This window comes from Silene latifolia, chromosome 2 (assembly GCF_048544455.1).
Source record: "Silene latifolia isolate original U9 population chromosome 2, ASM4854445v1, whole genome shotgun sequence".
NCBI classification, from domain to species: Eukaryota; Viridiplantae; Streptophyta; class Magnoliopsida; order Caryophyllales; family Caryophyllaceae; genus Silene; species Silene latifolia.
This window is the reverse complement of record NC_133527.1, coordinates 89,463,837-89,471,402: the sequence shown is the minus strand read 5'-3', so window position 1 is coordinate 89,471,402 and position 7,566 is coordinate 89,463,837.

Sequence of the window (7,566 nt, the reverse complement as noted above, 5' to 3'; positions counted from 1 at the left end):
CAAGAACTCGTTACCCTTAGCATTCTATGTCTAGAATGACTCTCGTGGATGCCAATGAACACGGATGTTCACAGAGATCTGGAGTAAGGGGTGAGGGTATGTATTAGGAAGCTCTTTTGATCGAACACCTAATCCCGCCCGCCTCGATAGCGGCCTCTACTAATGATTAGGGAAATTATCTATACTCGATATATTGTCATTATATGCATGCAATGCAACATCCAATAAATTAATCCTAACATGTGAGAATTAATACTAAGTCGGTAAACACGTGATTTAACATACAATTAATGTCGAGGTAGGAATTTAGGTTAATTACATGTGAAAGCATACAAACAATACAATAAAAGAAATACAATAATAAATACAATAATGAAAAATTACAATAATTACATCGGATTTAATGATTTATGTCGAAAATACATTTAAAACGGATGATTTTAGAAAAGAAAGAATGAATAAATAAACGGACATATTATGTGATAATACGAGTAATAGTTAATTAATACGTAATTAAACTAGGTCAAAGCAGAAACGGGAGTTCAGGGACAGAAATCAACCGGGAACAGGCGGAGTAGAGCTGCGTCCCTTGGAAGAGGCGCAACAGTTGCTGCGTCTGTTCCTGGGTTGAGTTCTGGCTGTGAAGCCGGAACCGCAACTCGTTAATGCTCATTGGTGATTTTAATGGTTGATTAATGGATAATTGACTCGGATGAAAGTGATTAACATATTATTTACATGCGATTGAGGTCATAAAAACGATAAAACATAGATAAAACTAATTAGAATGAAATATTTACAAGATTTATAAGATTATTTAAAATTAACAAACTAATACAAATTAATTAGGTTAAACAGATATTAATGATGAACTGATGATGGTGATGACAAATAACATATACAAATATATCAACGACGAATTCCAGAGACTCAATATAGATAAATCGAATCTCCAAAAACCCGAATTGATTTTAATGACGAAAACCCGCAAATATGAATTACTTGGGATTTAAGTCGGGATTTAATGATGAATTAATTAATAATGAATTATTTACATGTTAAAATTATCATACTCAAATTATTGTGTCGATAAAACAATGAACAAACAAAGAAAACGAAAACGAACAGACAACAAGAGACGAAGGAAGAAGAAAGGAATCAGGAACTGCAGCAGCCTCAAGAAGAGGCGCAGCAGTTGCTGCGTCCTTTCTCGACGGTTGTCTCCTTTAGATCCGTAAAAAGGGTTTTAACACAAGGTTTTACAAATCGGTTTTAAGAATACTTTCGACATAAATCTTACAATATTAATTACGATAAATAAAGAACAAAAATAAAATAGGGATTATACACCCTCAAACTTACATGTTTGACGAAACGAGATGAACTAAGTTAACGTTTAGTGATGCTCGACTCGAATGTACGACGAAAGTGCCCTCTAAGAGGAAAACAAATAAGATTGATTAATGTTGATGGATGTGGAGTTGGTCAAATTGGTCGGTCATGCAAAACGAGGCTGGTACTCAGAAAGATTCGAGCTTACGTGGTCGAAAGTTCAAGCACGTAGACGCCAAAAAGTAAGAACGTGGTCTAGAATGCAGACGGAGAAGAGAAGGGCGGACACTCGCGTAAGAAATATGTGAGACCGAAGGTCTCTATTTATACTAATCACACGGAGGAAATAGGGTTTTCGGAGAGACTTTGGAAGTGAATCTCGAAAAGATACGGAAAATACGCAGAAAAGGACTGAGGAAGAGGCGCAGCAGACACTGCGTCTCTTGGAAGAGGCGCAACACTTGTTGCGTTCTTTCCTCAGTGGTTTCCTCCTGCGGAAGAAAGATTTCCGCGTTTCTTTTATGGAATAGCGGATTAATCTCGTTTCCTTAATATTTTGTGTGAATATTACGGGATATATTTTACCAAAGATTAAAAGATTGGAAAATATGGAATAGAAATATCCGGAACATTCCAGAACATTCTGACTCGGTTATTAGAAAATGAAGACGGTTTTTGACCCGGACTCCAAATGTACTCTAATTACTGCCAAAACGACCATATCAGCACATAGATGACAATTAAGAGGTAGACACAAGTGTTTGAGCGATCACTTGACGATAAACTTACGAACTGTCACAAATCGTTCCGTATACCAAACATGCGGCCCAATCATCACCGGGTGGTTTGCAGGAGGTGTAGAAATGAGGTATCTAGAAGTTCTTGGAAGTTGTTAAGAATTTGCAAGTTACCGTACCATTTATTGAATTGCTTACCCAAGTCCCTTCTTATTCAAAGTTCATGAAAGAAATCCTCTCTAAGAAGCGATCCTTCAATGAGGTTAAGACCATTGCTTTCACCGAAGAGTGTAGTACACTCTTACAAAACAAGTCTCCCCCGAAACTTAAGGACCCCGGTAGTTATTCTATTCCTTGCACTATAGGCACATATATTATTGACAAGGCCCTTTGTGACCTAGGTGCTAGTGTAAGCGTCATGCCCTATTCCATTTGTGAGAAACTTAACGTGGGTGCTTTAAAATGCAGTAATATTACTTTGGAAATGGCGGACCGTTCTTTAAAGCAACCTTTAGGTATCTTAGAAGATGTGCCCGTCAAAGTTGGCAAGTTTTTCATACCCATTGACTTCCTCATACTTGATATGGCCGAGGACTCAGAAACCCCAATTATATTGGGTAGGCCATTTTTGCACTCCCAGGGTGCGTTAATTTATGTGAAATATCAGAAGTTGACTTTAGAGGTGGGCGATGACCGGGTTACCTTTAGCAAGAACAATACCATTAGGAGCCTAATGTTGCCAGAGTATTGTTATTTAATTAACACTGTGGACTCTCCAGAATTCGATCGGTTCTCTTCGTGTACAACGTCCAAGGAAATATGGGGTGGCCTTGAACTAGCTTATGAAGGTACTTCCATTATTAGGAAGCACCGTATAGATCTGCTGATGCAGAAATATGAGCTATTCATTATGGAGCCTAATGAGTCCTTGGATAGTATGTCTGCACGGTTTTCAAGTATAATAAACTAATTGAAAAACCTAGGAAGAAAGTTCAACACCGAGGACATTGCAAGGAAGGTTCTTAGGAGCCTGGCTAAAAAGTGGCGTGCCAAAGTCACAGCAATGGAGGAATCGCGAGATCTTGAAAACCTATCCTACCAAGAACTCATTGGTACTCTCATGGCCCACGAACTCACTCTAAATGCCGATGACGTTGAACCAAGGAGAGGTAAAAGTATTGCCTTAAAAAGCGAGATGTTAACTCCGACATTGAAGATGAAACAGTCTTATTTGAACGCCGTTTTAAAAATAGGATCTTTCGAAACAAGCAAGTAAAATCGTCTTATAACAATAACAAATCGTTCAACAAGAAAGCAACAAAATCAAAATCATCATTTGCCAACAGAGGTTGCTTCAAGTATGGAGAATCTGATTATATGATCAAGGATTGTCCAACATGGGAGAAAATTAAGGACAAGGCAAAACGCGAGAAGACAAAGAAAGAGTTCAAACAGGTAATGATGGCTTCGTGCTGGGGAGATCTTGACTCAGAAGATGTTGAAGGATCCGAAGATGACGAAGTAGCCAACCTTTGTCTCAGCAGCATCATTCTTGACCTAATCTCTGACAGCGACGATGAGAGCTCAAATCATCATTCAAATTATTGCTTTCTGGGAGAATCAGACGAAGATGACGATGAAGAGGTAAGTTATCTGGAATTCAAAAAACGCGTTAAGAAATTATCTAAAAATGCCCTAATTGAATTTTTTGAGCAATCCCTCGATAAATGTCATGAACAGGATATGGAACTTAAGGATCTGAAGGAACAGATTCTCGATATTACTGAGGAGAATCAAATTCTAAAGGCAAAGACTAAGAACTTGAAATCTAAAGTTACAGCTGATAAAGCTACAACATTAGACACTTCTAATGCTCAAAAGAAGGAATTAGAGTCCAAAGTTATAGCTAATGAAGCTATAACTAACTTCAGACCTAAAGCTTAATATTAAGCACCTTCAAGCTAAAGTAACAGCTAGTAAAGCCACAACTTTTGAACTTAGAAAAGCCAAGGAACTTTTAGTAACTAAAATCACATCTGATGAAGCAGTGATTTTAGAACAAAAGAAATAAATTGATTCTCTCACAAAGCAATTGAAAGAATCTAAGACTGAAATGATCAACGTTAAGAAGCAACATTCAGATGTTGTATTTATTCTTAACAAAAGGTTCCAAGACTTTTGTGACAATTATAACAAGCAAAATGATGTAGATCACACGAAATGTCTAGAATAAATTACGAAGCTAAAAGACTTACTTCTTCACGCAAGAAAAGTCCATGACAAGTGGGAAGGTAGCACAAAAGTTCTAAACTTCCTAACCGAACAATCTGACAATAATATGAAGATGGTGTTAGTACATGAGTTCTACAACCATATAGATCACTCTAAATGCAAATCAACACCTTCAGATTATGATTTTAGAAAAAGGAAATATGCCGACCTTCCTGAATATTAGATTTGTAATTACTATGGTCATACGGGTCATATCCAAGACAATTGTGTCAAACGTGCACATGATATACGAAAAAATACCGAATTTGTTAAAACAGTTGACACAACAATCAAGGATGATGAATCCCCTATTGATGAACCTAACGAAGAAAGGAATAATAACTTTCGTTGGTTCTATGACATGGCTTTTTACTACACCAGGAAACCTAGCACTTCACAAACTCCTTGTCGACCTAAACAAAGCAAGCCTAATCACATGGAAAATAGTCATGTTAGACCTAGAGAAATTCCTAGACCTAGATAAATCCCTAAACCTAGAACTCCTCCTAAGCAAAACTCCCCAAGGTTTAGAAATATGACCATTAGACAAGTTTGGGTACAAAAGGACTTAGTATATAGAGTAACTAACCGTAAAGGACCCAACCTAGCTTGGGTACCTAAAAACTGTATCTAATCCTTTTACAGGTATTAGTGAAACAAAACAATCAATGGTATCTTGACAGTGGATGTTCAAGACACATGACCGGAGATAAGAATCTGTTTCTTTCACTCAAACCGTTCCAACGGAGGAAAAGTGACGTTTGGGGACAACAAGAAGGGTAAAGTGATTGGTGTGGGCAAAGTTGGAATCTCCAAGTCACACGCAATCAGTGATGTCTATCTAGTGGATGGTCTCAAACATAATCTGCTTAGCATATCTCAACTATGAGACAACGGTAATAAAGTTGTTTTTCATACTGATGGTTACCGCATTATAATTGAAGGAACAAGCAATGTTATTTTTGAAGGCCATAGGAAAATGAATGTGTACATGGTAGATTTAAATGTCGTGCCCACTAACTCTATTACGTGCATGAAAGTTATACTTGATGATCCCTATTTGTGTCACAAACGCTTTGGCCACATTACCTCACTAACCTTGAACAAACTCAAGAAATGGGACTTGGTTGAAGGATTACCTAAGATCAAGTTCGACCAAGAAATAATGTGTAACACATGTGCTAGGTGAAAACAAGTGAGATCATCATTCAAACCTAAAAGAATGGTTAGCACAAATCAAGCCTTGGAATTGGTACACATAGATTTATGTGGTCCTATGAAGGTAAGGAGTAGAGGAGGATCCAGGTATGTCTTTGTCCTCGTAGACGATTACTCAAGGTATGTATGGCCTATCTTTCTTCATTCAAAAGATGAGACTTTTGATGAATTTGATTGTCTTATGAAACTTTTTCAAAATAAATATAAGACTAATCTTGTGTCTATTCGGACGGATCATGGCACTGAATTTGATAATCAAGCTTTTATTGAATATTGTAGAGTTAATGGTGTAGGACATAACTTTTCTGCACCAAGAACTCTTTAACAAAACGGTGTCGTTGAACGTATGAATAGAACACTAGAAGATATGGCTTGTAAAATGCTTTTATGTAGTGGTTTACCTCGTAACTTTTGGGCTGAAGCTATTAGTACTTCTTGTTATATCCATAATCGTGCTATGATAAGACCTATCCTTAAGAAAACCCCCTATGAACTCCGAAGAGGTCGCAAACCTAATATTTCCCATCTTAGTTGTTTTGGGAGTAAGTGTTTTGTTCATAATAATGGTAAAAATAGGTTAAGTAAATTCGACCCTAGGAGTGATGACATTATAGGATATTCGGATCATAGCAAGGCTTACAAAGTCTTCAATAAAAGAACACTTTGTATTGAAGAAAGTGTTCACTTTATTTTTGATGAAGATAATGTGTTTGATATGGCCTTAAAGGATGAGGAAGAAGACTTGGATGAACCTGACTTTCGTCTTTCTAGAGACGATCCCGCAGAATTAGAATTGGAGGATAATGAGATTGAAGGGATAAATGATGAGCTTGATCATTCTTCTAAAGATAAAAAGGAGAAATCCAAAGTTATAGTTAATGATACTATAACATTGTCTCAAGATAAGAATTCCCAATCTAATGTTATAGGTGATGTTACTATAACATTGAATCCATATCAAGGTAATGAGTTCGAAGTTATAACCGGCTATACTATAACATCTGGATTGGATTCAGGGGGAACTTCCTCAAATTCTGAGCCAAAAGGAGTTGGATCAAGTTCAAATAATGATGAAGAGCCGAGTACTTCAACTAAATGAAAATACAAGAGATCACATCCAATGGACAATATTCTCGGCAATATTAAGAAGGGTTTTCAATCAAGACGATCCTTGAATAATTTCTGCTCTTTCTACTCATTCCTATATATGATCGAATCAACAAATATCAAAGAAGCTCTTGCAGAATAAGACTGGATTATAGCTATGCAAGAAGAACTTCAACAGTTCGAACGGACAAAGTTTGGCACTTAGTTCCTAGACCCAAGGATCGATCTGTCATTGGAACAAGATGGGTATTTAGAAATAAGCTAGATGATGCCGGAGTCATTGTTCGAAATAAAGCAAGATTGGTGGTCCAAGGTTATAATCAACAAGAAGGAATAGATTATGATGAGACTTTTGGACCTGTTGCTCGTCTTGAAGCTATTAGACTTCTGATAGCGTTAGCAGCTCATAAGGGAATGAAGCTCTTCCAAATGGATGTCAAGACAGCATTTCTAAATGGGTATCTACAGGAAGAAGTCTTCGTAGAACAACCTCCTGGATTTAAGGGTAGCAAATTTGAAGACCATAACTTTAAATTGGACAAAGCCTTGTACGGATTGAAGCAAGCACCAAGGGCTTGGTATGACAGATTATCGAAATTTCTACTTGACAGTGGATTTAATAGAGGATCTGTTGATAAATCCTTATTTCTAAAATCCAAGGGTTCTGACCTTTTGGTTGTTCAAATATACGTTGATGATATCATCTTTGGATCGACCAACCGTAGCTTGTGCAAATATTTTTCGGAGTTGATGACTTCTGAATTCGAGATGAGTATGATGGGAGAATTGAAATTCTTCTTAGGTCTGCAAATTCAACAAACTGAGGAAGGCATTAAAATTCATCAACAAAAATATATTAAGGAATTAATTCGAAAATTCGGAATGGAAAATTCCCTGGCTA